At 35.9% G+C, this 19,488-nt stretch overlaps 1 long non-coding RNA gene across 1 annotated transcript in view; it reads left to right on the top strand.

Moving 5' to 3' along the window:
* The window catches only part of LOC132371576 (uncharacterized), a 49,676-nt gene extending 36,409 nt beyond the window's left edge, over positions 1-13,267 (top strand). The window contains exons 3-5 of the long non-coding RNA XR_009504886.1: positions 492-687; positions 9,944-10,054; positions 12,126-13,267. This is a non-coding gene — a long non-coding RNA (uncharacterized LOC132371576). The remainder of the gene's footprint in view (positions 1-491; positions 688-9,943; positions 10,055-12,125) is intronic.
* Positions 13,268-19,488: the final 6,221 nt, after the last annotated feature.

Raw genomic sequence — 19,488 nt, 5'->3', positions numbered from 1 at the left:
TTTTAGGTTATAGTTTCAAAGCTTACTTTATTTCAAGTCTAGGGCCTGAGGTTTTATATTAATTTTCAGAATGGACAAAAGCAAATCGGGGGGAATATACGACACATAGAAAGCAGAGAATTAACGTGGAATTTGCAATATCCATATAGAAGGGTATCGCTGCACGATATCTAATCATTAGTCTACTCTGTCTTAAACGAAGCAGGAATAATACTGAAGGTTATTAATCATTCAATTTTCACAGCAGTGCACCAGCATGAATTTATTTAGCACAGCCACTTACACTGTTTTGACACATTAGAAAAAAAAGTGTTTTGTCTAATTGGCCTTCAAACTCCCACTTCCACCAGGATGTTGTGTTAATCTATTATTATTTCACATGATATGTGCTACGTGGCACAGAGAGAACACAGCCTGGTTTCAGATATGCTAACGAAGTTCCATTGTGTCATTTGTGTATTCCCTTTAATCACTCTCCTCTCCTTCTACAGAGATTTTAAAAGGATACATCTTCAAAGAAGGTGAAGAAAGACACTGCATCTACAGTAGCATTTCCTACAGAAAGCCACTTGGAACCTCACTGTCTGAACAGCTGATACAGTTTTGAAGGCTAATGAGAGGCACAAGCGCCCGGTGGCATGAGTGTCACAAATACCTTTCTTTCTTCATTTGCTTGATTATCTGCAAGTAAGTAGCCTTATGAGAGTCTATGACTGAGAATTGTTCACTACCCAGATTCTCTCAAAAGTCAAGTAAAGTGATTTCACAGGAAAATAATCTAAGAAACATGGTACTCATTCCCTTTATGACCACATCACAACCTTCATTAATATATAAACAGACGCTTTTATCGAGACTCGTTAGAAGAAAGATCCCACTGAAAAGCACTTTCTGGGTTTCCAGGACTATTTCATATTTCTCTTTTCTTTTCAAATGTCTTCCTCACTGCTTCCTTAATCTTACTATCTCACCTTAGACTTGTGAAATAAGAAGCAGTCACTGAGGAACTCTGAATTCCTCCCACAAGTAAGAACCTACCTACATCTGTACACAGTCACACTATCTTCTCTGTTGCTGTGGATGAAGGCTCCCTCCCTTTATCAAAGATGAACTTTTAACTTCTCTGCTTGAGCTCTGGATGCCATCGTCTCTCACCTCAGCAACTTCATGCCCATTACTATTCTCCTTCTTATATAATTGGTTTCTTCCTATCTACTGGATATTTCTACCAGCAGGCAAACATGCTTGAGTACCACTTAAAATAAATAATCCCCTTTGTTCCACATCCTTTCCAGCTACCTCACAGTTTCTCTCTTCACAACAAAACATCTTGAAAGAGATGCCCAGGATTTCTGTCTCCACATTATTTATCAACATTTATTACTGGCATTTTTGCCCTTCTTGCTTCTTCTATTTCTGCTTTTTTTTTTTTTTTGCTGACAAATTTCAAAACAAATCTCAGACATCATATCTTTTTGCTCATACTTTCCCATACCTCTGAGATAAAGTCATTTCTAAATAAATACACTATTAATACTACACCTAACAAAATAATAGTAATCCTAAATGATCTAGTACCCCACTAATGCTCAATTTTTCCTAGTTGTATTAAAAACAGTGTTCCTTTACCCTTTAAAACTGCTGTTTTTTGTTGAAGAAATTGTATCACATACACCATGGACCTTGGCTAATTACATTTTCTTGATATCACTAAACATGTCCTTGTATCCCTCATAGTTCCTGTGAGATGACATAGAGATTTAATTAGATTAAGGTTTGATTTTTGTTGTTGTTGTTTAAGTGTTAATATTGGCTGTGCTGGTAACACTGCCCAACTCAAAAAATAAAGTCAGTTTTTTTCCCCAGTTCTCCACTTCTATAAAATTTATTTTTTGAGCTTTTAATGGTGCCACTTCCCCCATCTCCTACATCATGTTCAACAGGTATCTTCTCTGCTATTTCAGACTGAAAGCTGTTAGAAGGAAAAGCCCTCAACCTTCTGCCAGTGGATTAGTACACGTGCCCATATAAACACTTGGGCATTTGTTTCTGTTAAAGTTGGAAGTGATGTCATTTTTCCTACCTGAGAGTCTTCTGCCCCTTCTCAGGGAAATTGCTACATTGACCTCTCTCTTCTAGTTCAACTTCTTTTTTTCTGCTTTTATTCCATTAGCATTTAAAAATGCTCCCATTTAAAAAATAATGAAAGAACTCTCTTTTAGTCCCCTAACCCTCATCTGGCTATCTTTTTCATCCTGATTCATAACAAAACACTTTGAAGGAGTTTTCTACACTCATAATGAATTCTTTCTTATCTCCCACCCACTTCTCAACCCATTGCAATCTGGCTTTTTCCCATCAACAATTCCATTGAAATTGCAGTTGCCAAGGAAATCAACAATTTCCACATCACTAAATCAGATGACCATTTCTTGGTTCTTATGTTGATTTAGTGTCTAGAAATATTTGGCTGTCTTGATGACTTTTTTTTTTAAGTTGAATTTTTTTAAAAATTCATTTTATTTATTTTACTTTTGGCTGCATTGGGTCTTTGTTGCTGTGCGCAGGCTTTCTCTAGTTGGGCAAGCGGGGCCTACTCTTCGTTGTGGTGCATGGGCTCACTGTGGTGGCTTCTCTTGTTGCAGAGCACGGGCTCTAGGCGTGTGGGCTTCAGTAGTTGTGGCTTGCGGGCTCTAGAGTGCAGGCTCAGTAGTTGTGGTGCACGGCCTTAGTTGCGCGGCATGAGGGATCTTCCCAGACTAGGGCTCAAACCCATGTCCCCTGCATTGGCAGGCGGATTCTTAACCACTGTGCCACCAGGGGAGCCCATGACTCTTTTCTTGAAAACTGTCTCTATTTTGTTAAAAGCTAAGGTGATCTTGGCATACCTAGAAAGGCAGCAAATAAAATCCGGCACTCTCAGCTACTTAGGAACCACCCTAAAATGGATGATTTTACTAACTGCCATTTCTCTTGGTGGGACACAGGAACCACAGGGGATTTATTCAATAAATTGATACTTCTGGAATATGATGTGATCATATGTCCAAGACTTGTTCTGCCTCTATCTTTTATAATTTCAACCATTGCTATAAAGAACCCTCACTAATTCCTAATGCCCATTTCCTTCATAGAGTTTTAATCAGATATTTAACTAACTAGGAGGAGAGTCAGTTTTAAAAGAATTATACTCTTTTTATTTTATTTTATTCAGGGTATACAAGATTTCACATTTTCCTTCTGTAAAAGCAAGCTAATTAGAATGGTGAATGGAGTTTGGAAATAGAATTCCTGACCACCATATATAAGGAATGTTTTTTCAGTTGATAAGACAGTATAAAAAAAAACTTGAGCCCCAAGGAATTAATTAAAAGTGGATTATAATAATGAATACCAGGGCTGGAAAGGTCTTTTTGGACAAATCATTTTTAAATTATAATAATTAGCTAAATTCCAATAATTCTACTATATATATTACAGCATCCTTATTCTCGTTTGTAAGGAGAATATTTTCTAGTCAAACTCATTAATTTATTTTAAAAAATTACTGAACAAAACTTTTCAATAATGATACTTTATGATTTCTTTTTTTTATAAATGTACTCTAAAGAAACAGTACTAATATCAAGAAATAACACAATTTCAATTGGATTTTTGACAATGATTTATCGTTCTTGTTAAGTCTGTTGGATGACCACTTTGGTTTCAGCTCCATAGCAGTACAGAGAATTTACCTCTATAGTCAAAGTAGATGTCACTGTCTAGATTTTATGTCATGTATAACATGACAACACACATGATAATACATTGATACTAGAGAAAAGTCGAATTATTTAATATTACCTGGTAGTTATCATAGAAAATTTGGCTAAAAGTCAAGATAAGTATAATTTATGATATATGGTAACATCAGTTCTGCTGAATTTGTGCATAAATTAACAAAATATCTGATTGTTATCTGGCAGCACTTTCTACTGAATTTTTATTAAATTGGTTCAAAATTAAGATAAATTTTTGGATCAGTTATTTCACAATTGGGAAAATTATTATTATTCCACAGTAAATGATATAGCTGAATATGCTATTAAATTCTATTCCTTGAAATAAATACAGATATATCTATACCATTATGCAAAACTGAAAAAGATACAGTGATTACATAAGGTGTACATAATATATAACCTGTAAATTCAGACCAAGGACTCTGGAAGTCCAAGGATCTGAGGGCTTTAAAATGTAAAGCTGCTCTATGTAAAATGCAAAATGTAAACCTTACTGTATCAATGCAGAGTAATTATAATTTGATTATTTTTAATAGGAAAAAATTCAACCACATACAAAGCTAGTAGGAAGGTTAAAAGACAAGAGTAATAAAATCATCTATATCCATAATAAGTAGTTAAGGGACAAACAAAACAAAAAGATGTAAAATATGTCAAAAACAGTAAACATGGTGGGTGGGTAAAAATGCAGGGTTGTTAAAATGTGTTTAAACTTAAGAGAGCAGCAACTTAAAATAATCACACACACATATATGAATCACACCACAAATAAAAAATCTGCAATGGATATGCACACAAAAAAGAGAAAAAAATTCAAACATAACACCAAAGATAGTCATCAAAATGCAAGGGAAGAGAGCAAAAGAGGAAGAAAGGAACCACAAAAACAACCTCCAAACAATGAAGAAAATGGCAATAAGTACATATCTATCAGTAATTACTTTAAATGTAAATGGACTAAACACTCCAGTCAAAAGACATAGAGTGCCTGAGTGGATACAAAAACAAGACCCGTATGTATGCTGCCTACAAGAGACTCACTTCAGATTTAAAGAGAAACCTAGACTGAAATGAGGGGATGGAAAAACATATTCCATGCAGATGGAAACGAAAAGAAAGCCAAGGCAGCAATACCTATATCAGACAAAATAGACTTTAAAACAAAGGCTGTAGTAAGAGACAAAGAAGGACAGTACAAAATGATCAAGGGATCAACCCAAAGAGATATAACAATTGTAAATATTTATGTACCCACCATAAGAGCGCCTAAATACATAAAGCAAATATTAACAGCACAAAGGAAGAAACTGACAGTAACACAATAGCAGTAGGGGACTTTAACACCCCACTTACATCAATGCGCAGATCATCTGGACAGAAAATCAATAAAGAAACACTGACCTTAAATGAAACATTAGATTAAATTGACTTAATACATATATATAGAACATTCCATTCAAAAGCAGCAGAACATACATTCATTTCAAGCGCACATGGAACATTCTTCAGGATTGATCACATGCTAGGCCACAAAACAAATCTCAGAAAATTTAAGAAGATTGAAATCATAACAAGCATCTGTTCTGACCACAATGCTATGAGACAAGAAATCAACTACAAGAAAAAAACTGCAAAACCCACAAACATGTGTAGGCTCAACAACATGCTACTAAACAACCAATGGATAACTGAAGAAATCAAAGAAGAAATTTAAAAATACCTGGAGACAAATGAAAATGGAAACACAATAATCCAAAATCTATGGGATGCAGCAAAAACAGTTCTAAGAGGGAAGTTTAAAGCAATATACCCCTATCTCAGGAAACAAGAAAAACCTCAAACAACTGAACCTTACAGCTAAAGGTACTAGAAAGAGAAGAACAAACAAAACCCAAAGTGACTAGAAGGAAGGAAATCATAAAGAGTAGACCAGAACTAAATGAAACAGAAGCTTTAAAAAAAAAAGAGAGAGCAAGAAAATGTCAGGTAAACTAAGAGCTGGTTCTTTCAAAATATTTTTTTTTAAATTGATAAACCTTTAGCCAAACTCATCAAGAAAAAAAAGAGGCCTCAGATCAACTCAGAAATAAAAAAGAAGTTAAAACTGACACCAAAGGAATACAAAGGATCAAACAGATTACTATGAACAACTATATGCCATATGGTCATATGTGTGTGGCCAACAGAAAGATGAAAAGATGCTCAACATCGCTAATCATCAGGGAAAGGCACAGTCATAATTAGACATTTCCTCACACCTGTCAGAATGGCTATTATCAAAAGACAACAAATAACAAGTGTTGGGAAGAAAAGGGAACCCTCGTGCACCGTTGGTGGGAATGTGAATTGGTACAGCCATTGTGGAAAACAGTATGGAGAGTCTTCAAAAAATTAAAAATAAAACTATCATATGATCCAGCAATTCTACTCCTTGGTATTTATCTGATGAAAATGAAAACACTAATTGGAAAAGATATATGCAGCCCTACGTTCACTGCAGTAGTATTTACAATAGCCAAGATATGGAAGCATATCTACTGTATTGCACATACTGTTCTAAGCAATGGCATCTTATACTGAATTGACCTCAACATTAAACTCTTTGCATATATCTGAAAATGTAAAATAAACAAAATATATGAATAAATTATATTTACCATCTATATTTCATTTTTCTTGCATAATTGAGGAGTTTTTTGACATAAAATTGATTTGTCAGTGGTTCTGTGAAATAAATGCCTAAATTCTTTCTTTTCATGGTACTTTACTCAAGAAGACACGGGTGGTGGCCTTTGGCAGCTTCTGCTCCCCGTTATTCAATGCCCCTCTGCTATGAACAGGATATGGTATTTTTTCTGTGTTTCAATAAAAGTCCTGGGATTTATTGTGATTTGACTATGTAGGCGAGATACCCACCCTAATATAATCTCAAGGACAAGTGGAATATGATGGTGTTTAGGACAGAGAAGTAGAGTTCACTCCTTCGAGAAACATTTGAACTGTTTCAAAGTGTTTCCCAGAGAAAAATCAGGATACAGTTACTAAAGATAGGAGATGTATAACGAGTAGCTGAAAAACTATTAATGTTCATTCAGAGTGACTCTAAATCACTTGACCTCTTTGCTTCTTTTCAAAAGAAGGATTTAGAAACCTCCTAATAAGTGAGAACTTGTTTTGCCTTTTAGTGTCACTCAGAGTAATTAAAATGTATCCCCCAAGGAAATTACTGTCCTATGGTTTGTTTATTCCATTACTTCTACAGTAAGTAACCTTGACTTAATTATTACCTTTACTTTATTACTGATATACCCCTTTTAAAGAATACTGATACTTTCGTTAGTTTTTCAGTGGTGTTAAGTCACACCCATTTTGTTGGTTTTTCAATGGTATTTTTATGTTTCACTAGAACACACTTGACTTATAAATAAAATTATGGCAGTCAAAAAGCCTTAGTTCTGAGGTAGATTTTAGAGTACAACTATTTAAGTGACCTCTTTTCTAGGTGTAGTAACTCAAACCCATATAGGCTAAATAGTTGCTTAATTTCATTTAATGGGCAAAATAGGAGTAAAACACATTTTTTTTTCCTATTGTAGTACACTTCCATAATCTCTGAACAGGTGACAATTCTCATACATATTTCTGGTTAAATTTTTTTCTTTTGCTAAATTTATTTATGTTAATTCATAATATTCTTGCATCTTGAGGTGGAAGGTGGGAATAGATTAAATACAAGTAAAACAAAAGCAGCAGGAAGTGGAAGGAAAGGGAAGCCCTTGCATGAGTCTAACAAAAGGTCCAGTGTTTGAAATTTTAAAGTGAACTACATGTCACATGAGCGAGAGGGTCACATCCTCAAACGACAGAGGCGCGTGTATTTCCTGTCCTGATGGTAATACAAATGACATTTAAGTAAGTGAAACTGTGGGTCATGTGTTCCTCTGAATTTTAAGAACAGCATCAACAGCAAATCACATGAAGCCTGTATAATTGCATGTGTTCTTTGTTTATTGATTTTTATGTTAGGCATACAATAACATATGGTGAAAGGGGGGTTATATTACCATTTTCTTATTTACTTACCCTGAGGTCTGTTACCAGTGCAGATTTTCTTTATAGATACATTTTTTCTGAGCTGTTTGTATAAATATACTTCACAACACTGTAAAAAACACATCCATTTTGGGTTTTTCTTTGAGGCTTCTTTTCTTTGAGGTATTTGCTGGTTGTAAATATCAGGGGAAACACTCAAAATCAATTATATTCCATTGCAAGACATAAAAGGACAAAAGATATTTTAGTATGATTTGAGGATGCAGTGATTTTCTTTAGCATTGGTGTAAGGCCACTTTTGATCTGGTCATGTATAAATTCAGACTCAAATTCCATCACTCATTTCTATGTACTCCTTGGTCCAACCATACTGAACTACTATTAAGTTATTATTTGTCATACTTTGCTAAGCACTGCTAGGTACTGTGTTAAGCACCTTACATACATAATAAGAAACTTAACAACAACTCTATGACAGATGTATTGTTAAATAACCCTCATCTCACTGGAGAAGAAACGGAAACTTAGACAAAGTCAGGCAAGGCTGTAGTATCACTGTCAGTAGCAGATGCGAGGATTCCTATCGCCACATGATCCCAAGCCTATGCTCTTCTACTCGGTGCTATATATACAGCCTCCTAATCGCTTCTCATAAACCACCATGCTATTTAATACCCTCATGTCTTTATGTCCTCAACGTCCATTGCTGGAAATGTCCTTATTCTTTTCCATCAGAAAAATTCCGGTACATCCTTCCACTGAAGTCACAGATCAAGCCTCCAGTCTCCACCATGATACTTAACATAGGGAACTGTAATTGCTTGTTTTCTAACAGGATTTTCCTCTGGCTGTGAGTTCCTTGAGAATAGAGATCATATATTATACATCTTTGATCCTGCAGTCTATCACAGAGCTTAGCTCTAGAAAAGGAACATAGAATAAACACTCACAAAAACACTGCATCATTATGTATCTCTCTGACACTAAACTCTACTGTGTAAGGAATGGCTGCTATACTTGGTAAGCAAAATAGTTTCTTGTTAGCTCATTGAGCACATAATAAAATCCTGCAAATGTTAAATGCGTTCTTTTTGTTTCTTTTCTTTTTTTTTTTTTTTAATTTTAGGTGTAAACAATGTAATTCAACCCTTACTGAATCTATAGTGTGGTAGAGATTTAAGAGCAGTTTTTCTAAGATATCAAACTGGTCCCTACCAAGGGGGGAAAACGCGGTGGGGTGGGGATGGTGGTGTGCTGAATTGGGCAATTGGGATTGACATGTATACACTGATGTGTATAAAATTGATGACTGATTAAAAAAAACAAAACAAAACTGGCCCCTGTTGGGAAGAGGGCCTTCAAGGGCAGAGAGCTGCATGCCCTAACTGCTTTCTCTCTTTTTTGCTTCCTATCCAACTTCTTACCCTATAAATCTCCTAAGACCCTGCCTTCATCTTGGATTGGCAGTAAATCACTACTTGATCCTGTTCTGCTCTGGAAAGAGTGACAGGGGAGCAGTACTCATGGGGCTTCAGGTCCTGAGGATGAGGCCTGGAGGAACAGGAACCTCCATGGTGATCAGGGCTCCAGATGCCGTATCAAAAATAAAATTATACCGCTCACACGTTACTGTCCTGTTAACATAACTTTTGTAAATTATGTTAAAAGGGTGTCCATATCTAGCCAAGATCTTATACGGGATTGCCTTTTGTATTAGAGTTTATGTATGCCAGGCTCCAGAATGTGGGGATAGGAGACAAGAAATAAAATCCCTATACCCTCACAAAATATTAATACTTATTCTACTAGGTCTCCTCCTCTAAAGATTGACAAAGCTGGCTAATCATTAGAATCACCTGAGAAGCCTTCTTAATTCTAATTCAGAAGGTATATATTGGTGTTATGAAAAATTTATTTTTTAAATAAAGCTTCCCAATATTCTGGTAATTTTATAGGTTTGGGAAGTATTGTCATAAATCCTAAGAGTAACCAAATTATTCTTAGTGTTAACCACTTCTATCCCTCTATATTAAAACATACTCATTCCATTATTTATTACAAGACTCCATGTCTCTTGCATTATGTCGGTAATAAGGATATAATTTCAGGTGACAAAAGAAGAATTGAAGAGGATGAAGCTGTCACAGTCTTGGAATGTTGAAGAGATTATAATCAGTCAACAAGTATTTACTGAGTCTCAGTAAGACTATTAAATCATGGTAAGTGCTATGACAGGAGTATAATTGAGGTTTGTGGGATACACACAGGATGGGGTGTTAAATTACAGCTGGAGGGATTAGGCAGAGCCTGATGAAGCCAGTAATTTTGAGTTAGACATTTAAAATGAAGACCAGTTCTTGGAAGGTCATGAATGCTATAGTAGGGATTTCAGATTTGATATGTAGGCAATAAGTAGCTTTTGAAAGATTAAGCAGGTAATTTGACAAGATGTGTATTTCAGAAAGATTTGTCTAGTGACACGCAGTGTCCATAAAGAGAATCAAGACGGGAAACAGAGAGACTGTTAGGAGACTATTAAAATTATTTGGTAGTAATAAGGATGGACAGCAGATGTTAATGAAAGGCAGTCTTTTTTTTTTTTTTCACAAATGCAATCTGTGAGCTAGCAGAAAAATGGTAAGAATGATTTCTAGATTTTCTGGAAGGAGCAACTCGGTGATGATGATGACACTGACACTGAGCATGGAGAAGCAAATTTAGAGAGCAATTTCATGTTCAGGTTTGGGAATTTTAAGAGGATCTGTCTGGTAGATATATAGATTTTGGAAACAGAGTCATTAGTACAGTACCACTTCCAGACACCGAAATGTAATCTCTTTATAGTTTTTCTTGTGATCTCTGTTCTCTATCAATGATCTAGCAATTTACTAATCAAATTAGTAAATAATTTCAGTTATAGTTTTGAAATATTTGATTTGTGAAGTAATTTACCTTTTCATTTTCAGCACAATCCCTGGCTTACAACTGGTTGAATGCATGAATGTATAGTATAATTTTCAATCAACAGTTCAAGGAATCAAGACATACAGACATAAATGTTAAATACCAGATGAAAAGGGGAAATCACGACACACTAGAAAAGATATGCCTTCACAAAGGAGATGATATTTAGCCAGGCTTTGAAGAATGGGTAGGTTTTGAATGAGTATGCTGAAGCAGAAAAAATACTAAAGCTTGGGAACTTGATATGAGAGCAACATTTTCACATGCATTTATTATCTTAAACTCAGTGATGGTCCAGTTAATAGCCTTCAGGTTTAAAAAAGAAATATCTGATTAAATATTGTTTCTCTGTATGGTTAGGAGTCATCAATCTAGACTGAAAACATTGTATCTGTTTTAGATTTAAAATGACTTTTGGGCTCCCAACTTACATCCAGTAGAAGATTAAGTGTATGTGTTATTTCATTAGAAGGAAAAGGAATAAGGAAAAAAAAGCAAAAAATACTGTAAGTAGGCATAGTATGGAGAATTGTATGACTGGTAGATGCTAGTGTCTACAAAAGTAGACATTTCATTGGTAAAACTCTTTGTAGAATAAAAAGAAGATTGAACCAGATAAATTCATAGAAGATCCTCCTTTGACATTTGCTTGGAAGTAGGTATTGTGAAATTTCAGTGCCTTATGGGTGTAAGACACTTAATAAGATTAAACATTGTCTATACAATCAATAGACATAACTTCTATGTCAACAATGAAAATATAAATATAAATATGGCATAGAAAAGCAGCAGATAGTGAAAACAGAAGTCTATGAGTTGTATATCTGAGTAAAAATATAAAATGAATTAAACAAGGGAGATCTCTGATATGTCTGTTGGCAGAACTTTTTATACTTTTATCCCAACTTTAAAACACTCTCATTTTAAAATAAGACACAAATAAAAAAATAAAAGACACACACATACATTATTAAAAAACACTTTCTTATAGTCTTTAAATGTGAGCTTCAGTTAATATCAAATTATCATTACTTATATTTTATGTAGTACCTTTTCTGAGAACAAGCTTCCTTTGCACATGTAATTTATACATCACTCAAAGAGAATTCTAGGCTTTTTAATAATAATTTCTGCTGCTCTTGGTGATATAGCAAACATTGAATTCTTAATAAAGACCTTTCTTGACTTTAATAGTTGCCATAAAAATGAGGAATACTTCAGTTACTGGAGTCCCACTTCTAAGTCTTTCCTTCACAGGTATTAAAAATAAATCTGTAAGGCGATCACAACCAAAACCTTTATGTTTTTCTCTTAAAATCCTTATAGGAGCCAGTTGTGCCTAAGAGGAGCTGGAATGAGCTTCAAAGGACAGAGCACAGTTGACATGTATATAAGTATTGCCAAGACTCCCTGTGGTTTTTAAAAGAAATTGCAATGGCTGGTATTAATTCTTGACAGTTTCATTCCTAATGTCATCTGGTTGACATAAAAGAGCCACTGTAAATTTTGAAAATGCGGAGAGCAGAATGAGAAGAGAAAACCAGTGTAATCTAAGAGTGAACTCTAAGGCACCTGAAGTGTTTTTTTTTTTTTTTAATTGAAAGGAAAAAACAACTTGGTCTACGAAAACACTGACTTTCCAAATTCCCAATTAACAGCAAATACATATTTTACATCCTTTTCTTCCCCATTGCACACAAAAATGCCGTAATGCCTTGTTAGAAGCTCTCTTATTGATGAAACATTTTATTTTGGCACGTTTGATTACAGGTAGTGATGTGCCTGACAAATTGGTTTCAGTTTCTCTGACATGCACATAGAATCCATCTCTTCTTTGCTCTTAACACACTTTTTGAAAAGTCATTAAGAGTAAGTGGGGGTGGTCTGAGACACCTTCGGTTTGCAATGAATAGTCAGTGAAACAATATGGGTAGATCATTTAATATAGTTGTAATCGATGGCTGCTGTTGCCTTTCTGGCCAAGCTGTTGCACAGGAACAGATTTTTAATTAAATAAATAGCTGGGTCGGCAGGCAGGTGCGCCTGGGCAAGCAACCTGCCCAGGGATTTGGTTTGCAGCAGTTGCTTGGCAACACAACACAGCCGGTCTCCTGAACAACAGCTGCACCCTCTGTTAGCAGCTAGCAGATGCTCACACCTCAGAGAATGGCTTCAGAAATAATGATTTGCAAAGAATAGTTTGTGGAGCTCCCTAATAAATAGAAAAAAAAAAATAGCCTGAATGATAAAGGTCAAAGATATTCCAGGCTGTTATAATGAATGTGAATTTGGAGCCGCTGAAATTTTCAGAAGACAATAAAGATAAAATATTACCATATACTGTAGCTTAAAAATAAAAGAAACTTCTATTATGCATGAAGCAAAGTGAGAGGTGTTTTCATATATCAATACATTATCTCATTGAATTCTCAAAAACTTCTAAGGTAGTGTAACTATATTTCAGCAGATGAGACATTAAATTTCAGAGAATTTATATCACTTATAAATGTAAAGTTTTCACTATTATTTTAGTGTGCTAATTTAAAATTGTGTTAAAAGTAGGAACCAAAGACAGAATGTTTAACATATCACAAGAGAAAATACGTGTAAATAGTAATTGTTACTACTAGCGACTGGTGGACATGTCTGTTCATAATTACATTTCTCGTGCTGTGTCTATAGGCTCATGCTTGAATTTAATATAACCAAAAATTTCAGTAATTTGATTTGTTACAGCTAATTTAAAAATATTTTAAAAAGCAGGTCTGGAAATTCTTAATTTCTGTACTCATAAGGATGTATAATTAGTTTGTGACAAACCAGAACCTCCTACTATTTTATTCTTATCTGATTATCCCGTGCCATGAACATATGGCCCCAATTTTGATGTTTCTTTGGGTACAAATTCAGTAGAATGGAATCATTAGAGTGTTGTCTATTTGCATTTTGGTAAAATAAAGCAAATTGCTTCAACATTCATTTTAAAATGTATAATATTTATATTTTACAAGAGGCTTAAATTTTTTTTTCAGGAAGTTTATGAATAAACTATTTTACAATCCAGCATCCTATGCACATATGGGGTTTGAGGACGAAAGTACAGATATAAATTACATAATCACACAGAAAAACCCGTCTCCTTTCACAGCAACACCCAAACGTACAATGTGCCCTTCTTTTCCCTTAACTTACAAGGGAAACGAAGGTTGAGGAATAATGAGGCAGCTCTGCTATAAAAAATATATGCAGTCAGGGCTTCCCTGGTGGCTCAGTGGTTGAGGATCCGCCTGCCAATGCAGGAGACACGGGTTCGAGCCTTGGTCTGGGAAGATCCCACATGCCGCGGAGCAACTAAACCCATGCGCCACAAGTACTGAGCCTGCGCTCTAGAGCCTGTGAGCAAAAACTACTGAGCCCACGTGCCGCAACTACTGAAGCCCGCACGCCTGGAGCCTGCGCTCCACAACAAGAGAAGCCACCGCGGTGAGAGGCCCGCGTACTGCAACGAAGACGCAACGTAGCCATTAATTAATTAATTTAAAAATATATATATGCAGTCAAATTTTTCATTTCTAATGTTTTTTCAGTAAACAAAGTATATTTTCTTTCAAAGCTATGTTTAAATAAAAAAACACATCTTCACAAGTAGTCTTTGATCATCCTAACATTTTTCTATGAATCTTTGGATGAAAAATATTGATTCATTTTCCCTTTTAAAGCCTTAAAAACTTAAGTTTCCAAAACAGCATTTTATGCTTTATCACATTTTTGAACAGCTACAGTTCTTTTAGAAGAAAATGAAAACAAAAACAAAAACAACAAAACTCCACCCCAACAACTGAATATATAATTTTGTGATATAGCAGTAAGATTAATTTAATGTAGAGTAACTATACTAAGTTAATCCTTATTGGGTCAACAAATAAGAAGTTGCAGATAATTTAGATAGTGTTTCTTTCCTGTTCTTTTCCAAGATACAGACAAATCTACTAAATGAGATGATACACATATAAAAAATTGGATGCCCTTAAAAGTAAATTCCTAAGGGAAGAAAAGTACTTTTTTTGAAGAGGGCAATGTTTACTGATTAGACACACTGTTGAATTCCAGGAAAAAACCCTCCACTCTCATTTACCCTAAAGACAGACCTAAATGTTCAAAAATTTTTCAACTCATACTCAAAAAGCTCTTCACCTCATTCACTCATCAGTGTCACATATGAATTGAGGACAAGGCGTAGGAAATGTTCTCTTCAGTTGCTTGTTCGGGCTGAATTTTTAGATAAAGTAGATCATGTAGAGAATTTTTCAACATCAGAGCTGGGCACTCTAGTTTACTCAGGTAAATTTAATTTGTAAGTGGGTTAACTGTCCTCACAGTCAACCTCCTACGAGGAGATCAGTATGAATCTCTGATTTACAAAACCAACAGAAAAAGTACAGTATCATAAAGGACTTTATTATATAAGGTTTAGAAGGTCTAACATGTGGATAAGACTATCACTGCAAAACAGAAAAGTGAAAATTTGCATTTGTACGATATTATAATTTAAGGAGTTCTGTGAGTATATCCTAATACGAGGTAATGAACATACTACATCACTTCTCTGGTGTTACTGCTAAAAAGACATTGTCCAATTTAATCATAAAAAATGTAAGATACACTGAAATTGAGGGTTATTTCCAAAATAATTTTCCAGTATCCTTCAAAACTAAGGTCTTGAAATAAAAGAAAGACCGAAGAGTTATTCCAGACTTAAAAGAAGATTATGAAGAAATTATAACTAAATGCAGTGCATGATCCTTTATTAGATCCTAGACTAGAAAAAAGACATCAGTGGGGCAGCTGAGTAAGGTCTATGATTAGAAAACAGTATCGTATCAATATTAATTTCCTGGTTTCTATCATTTTACTGTGGTTTTATAAAACGTTAACATTTAAGAAATCTGGTTGAAGGGTAAACAGGAATTTTTAGAAAATTTTTGCAAAATTGTTGTATGTATGATTAATTTCAAAATAAAAAAAAAATTTAAAACTTAAAAACCATTCCTTAGCATCAAGTCATTGTTGGATACAGGTCAATACCTATTAAGAAAGAGTCATACATTAAGCTCTTTTTTTTTTTTTTTTTTTAAAGAACTTCTCTTTATTTATTTGTTTATTTATTTATTTTTGGCTGTGTTGGGGCTTCGTTTCTGTGCGAGGGCTTTCTCTAGTTGCGGCAAGCGGGGGCCACTCTTCATCGCGGTGCGCGGGCCTCTTCACTATCGCGGCCTCTCTTGTTGCAGAGCATGGGCTCCAGACGCGCAGGCTCAGTAGTTGTGGCTCACGGGCCTAGTTGCTCCGTGGCATGTGGGATCTTCCCAGACCAGGGCTCGAACCCGTGTCCCCTGCATTGGCAGGCGGACTCCCAACCACTGCGCCACCAGGGAAGCCCTAAGCTCTTTTTAACATCATTTTCTTTGTAATGGGTGACTGACGTCATTAAGGATAAAAGGAAATACATACATATACACGTAGATTAAACCAGATTCCCTGAGAGTAAAATGGGGAGTTATAAGCACTGGTACAACAGGAGTAAACAAGGACTGTTCAGAGCAAACTGGAGTGTATGGTCATCCTATTTAGAGGAGAATTTTCTGGGTTTACCGAGAAACAGACTGCAATAACAATGACTCATCCATCTTATCCATTTTTTTTTTTTTTTCCCAATCAGTTATTTATTTATTTATTTATTTATGGCTGTGTTGGGTCTTCGTTTCTGTGCGAGGGCTTTCTCCAGCTGCGGCAAGCGGGGGCCACTCCTCATCGCGGTGCGCGGGCCTTACACTATCGCGGCCTCTCCCGTTGCAGAGCACAGGCTCCAGACGCGCAGGCTCAGTAATTGTGGCTCACGGGCCTAGTTGCTCCGCGGCATGTGGGATCTTCCCAGACCAGGGCTCGAACCCGCATCCCCTGCACTAGCAGGCAGACTCCCAACCACTGCGCCACCAGGGAAGCCCCATCTTATCCATTTTTGTATTCCAACCACTTAGCACAGTGCCTTGCATATACTAAAAAGTCAGTACATGTTCACTGAACGACACAGGAGCCTGGCAAAGAAGTCAAGTTCCTATGGAAGGAAAATGGCATATTTTATCCGTTTCACAGTTTAATGTGGGACTGCCTGGCCCACTCAGTAAAGAAAGTTTGGGAGAATGTCTTTCCCACCTTATTGTTGTATTTTTAGAATTATTAACATCCTTGGTATTTATTACCACACATATGATAAAAATCCAAGACCCAATTGACCCTGTCAACTCAGGAGGAGACTCAGAAAGAAAGGAATGAGCTGCAGGGTGTTCAGTAGAAATGCTAGAAATTTCTGTGGTTAAAAAAAAAAAAAAAGAGTTGTTTTTTTTCTTTTTGTAAGAGGAAGCATAAGCAAGGAGTCATTATTGAATAGAGAAACTGCTTTTTAGAAGGCAATCTAACTATTGAATGTGCCCGCTGGTGGTGCAAATGAGAAAAATCTTTGAACACCACTAGTTCCCAAATTCTCTCTCATGACACATAAACAACAAAAGCCTCAACAATCAATCAAACAATTCACTCAGAATCCAGTGCTGTGTCAAAAAGATGGCTAAATGCTACTTGTTACCTGTATTATCCTTCAGTAACTAAGAATATAGTTTTCTTATGTTTCCTCTCAGTTAAAAGCATATTTTAATTTATTCCTGCTGTCTTTCACAAATAACACCAACAAATGTTTGGGTTGTTGTAGACTGCATGAAGACAATGCAGTTTATTCCCCGCTGAAAGGTTGTAAGTCTCAAGCATGAATTCTATAAATAACTATTACTAATCTAAAGGAGTGGGTGCCACTTTACCCTCCCTGATTAACTTTCTCGGATTAAGGAATAATTAATAAAACTTACATATTTTTTTTAAATTAATTAATTTACTTTTAAAAAAAAATTTTGGCTGTGTTGGGTCTTCGTTTCTATGCCAGGGCTTTCTCTAGTTGTGGCAAGCGGGGGCCACTCTTCATCGCAGTGCGTGGGCCTCTCACTATCGCGGCCTCTCTTGTTGCGGAGCACAGGCTCCAGACGCGCAGGCTCAGTAGCTGTGGCTCACGGGCCTAGTTGCTCCGCGGCATGTGGGATCTTCCCAGACCAGGGCTCGAACCCGTGTGCCCTGCATTGGCAGGCAGATTCTCAACCACTGCGCCACCAGGGAAGCCAAAACTTACATATTCTTGATAACTTTAAATAATGAGAATGTGGAAAGATATTGTTTTCTATTGTCACCGCTTTAATAACTTTATGTTCTTCTAAGTGTTGAAATTTATTTACTTAAAATACAAAATGATTTATGGAAAGTCTGGGTGAGGATGGCAGGGTGTCATTAGCCTGTGGTGAGCTAAGTAAAACCTTTACAAGAATTTTTAAATTTTATTTTGGAAAAGTACCTTATTTAAAAACACACAATAGGGCTTCCCTGGTGGCGCAGTGGTTGAGAGTCTGCCTGCCAATGCAGGGGACACATGTTCGAGCCCTGGTCTGGGAAGATCCCACATGCCGCGGAGCAACTGGGACCGTGAGCCACAACTACTGAGCCTGCGCGTCTGGAGCCTGTGCTCTGCAACAAGAGAGGCTGCGATAGTGAGAGGCCAGCGCACCGCGATGAAGAGTGGCCCCCGCTCGCCGCAACTGGAGAAGGCCCTCGCACAGAAACGAAGACCCAAACAGCCAAAAATTAATAATAATAATGATAAATAAATAAATAAAATTTAAAAAAACACACAATAAAATAAACTAAAATATCTAGACATTAGAATTATATTTATCTGAACTATGAACATAGTTGCTGATCAAATATTCTTATTTTAAAAAGCTTCACGATATTTTTATACTTCAGGAAAATGGCTTCTCATTTCCCCCAAGGAAAGAGAAATTAGAAAACAAGCTTAAGTATTTATTCTCTATCTTGAACATGCAGATTTCTGAATGACATTGAACAGGAATGGTAATATTTAAAGACATTCTGGAAGTTGGAGCAGAGGAAGGATTAGAGAGTGTTAATTATGCTACACAAATAGTCCAAGATATGAGGGACATTAATTCATGAGAAGCAATGCAACTGAAAATTTTTTAAAGCAAAATATTTTCTCCATTATTTTTAAGATGTCTTCACAACTTGACTCCTCTCTTATACCCATATATTTCTCAAAAAGTGTAATATATCTGTGACCCTAAACACTACTGTCCTAGATAGTAGTTGGGGAATTGAGCATGGTAACAGGGGAGTAGAAAATGGAAAGAAGAGTTAGACATTATTTCTTCCTTCATTTTAGAGTCCAGACACAAAGGAGAGATCCAAGTTTGAAAGAATCTATATTCCTAGGAGATAGACAACATGCAAATGAACAGTATTTTACTGCTATTAAATTTATCTGGGCCAGGTACGAGTCACGTATGGAAAAAAAAAATCCCATTTTACTCTCAGTTTAGCATGAAAGCAAAGCTAAGATTGGATCATTTGTAGTTTTTTAAATTTAAGTACCTTTGCTTTTGCTTCGGATCCACTTCCCACATTAGGTATAGTCATAGTTTCATGAGCCAGAGTCCCCCTGCTAGTCTTAGCAAATATCATCTATAACTTAAATGTATATCATAATGGATTGTCTTTATAAACCTTTAAAAGCATT

This window comes from Balaenoptera ricei, chromosome 9 (genome assembly GCF_028023285.1).
Source record: "Balaenoptera ricei isolate mBalRic1 chromosome 9, mBalRic1.hap2, whole genome shotgun sequence".
Lineage (NCBI taxonomy): Eukaryota > Metazoa > Chordata > Mammalia > Artiodactyla > Balaenopteridae > Balaenoptera > Balaenoptera ricei.
Note: the sequence above shows the minus strand (reverse complement) of the source record. Positions and strands in the feature narration are given on the sequence as shown.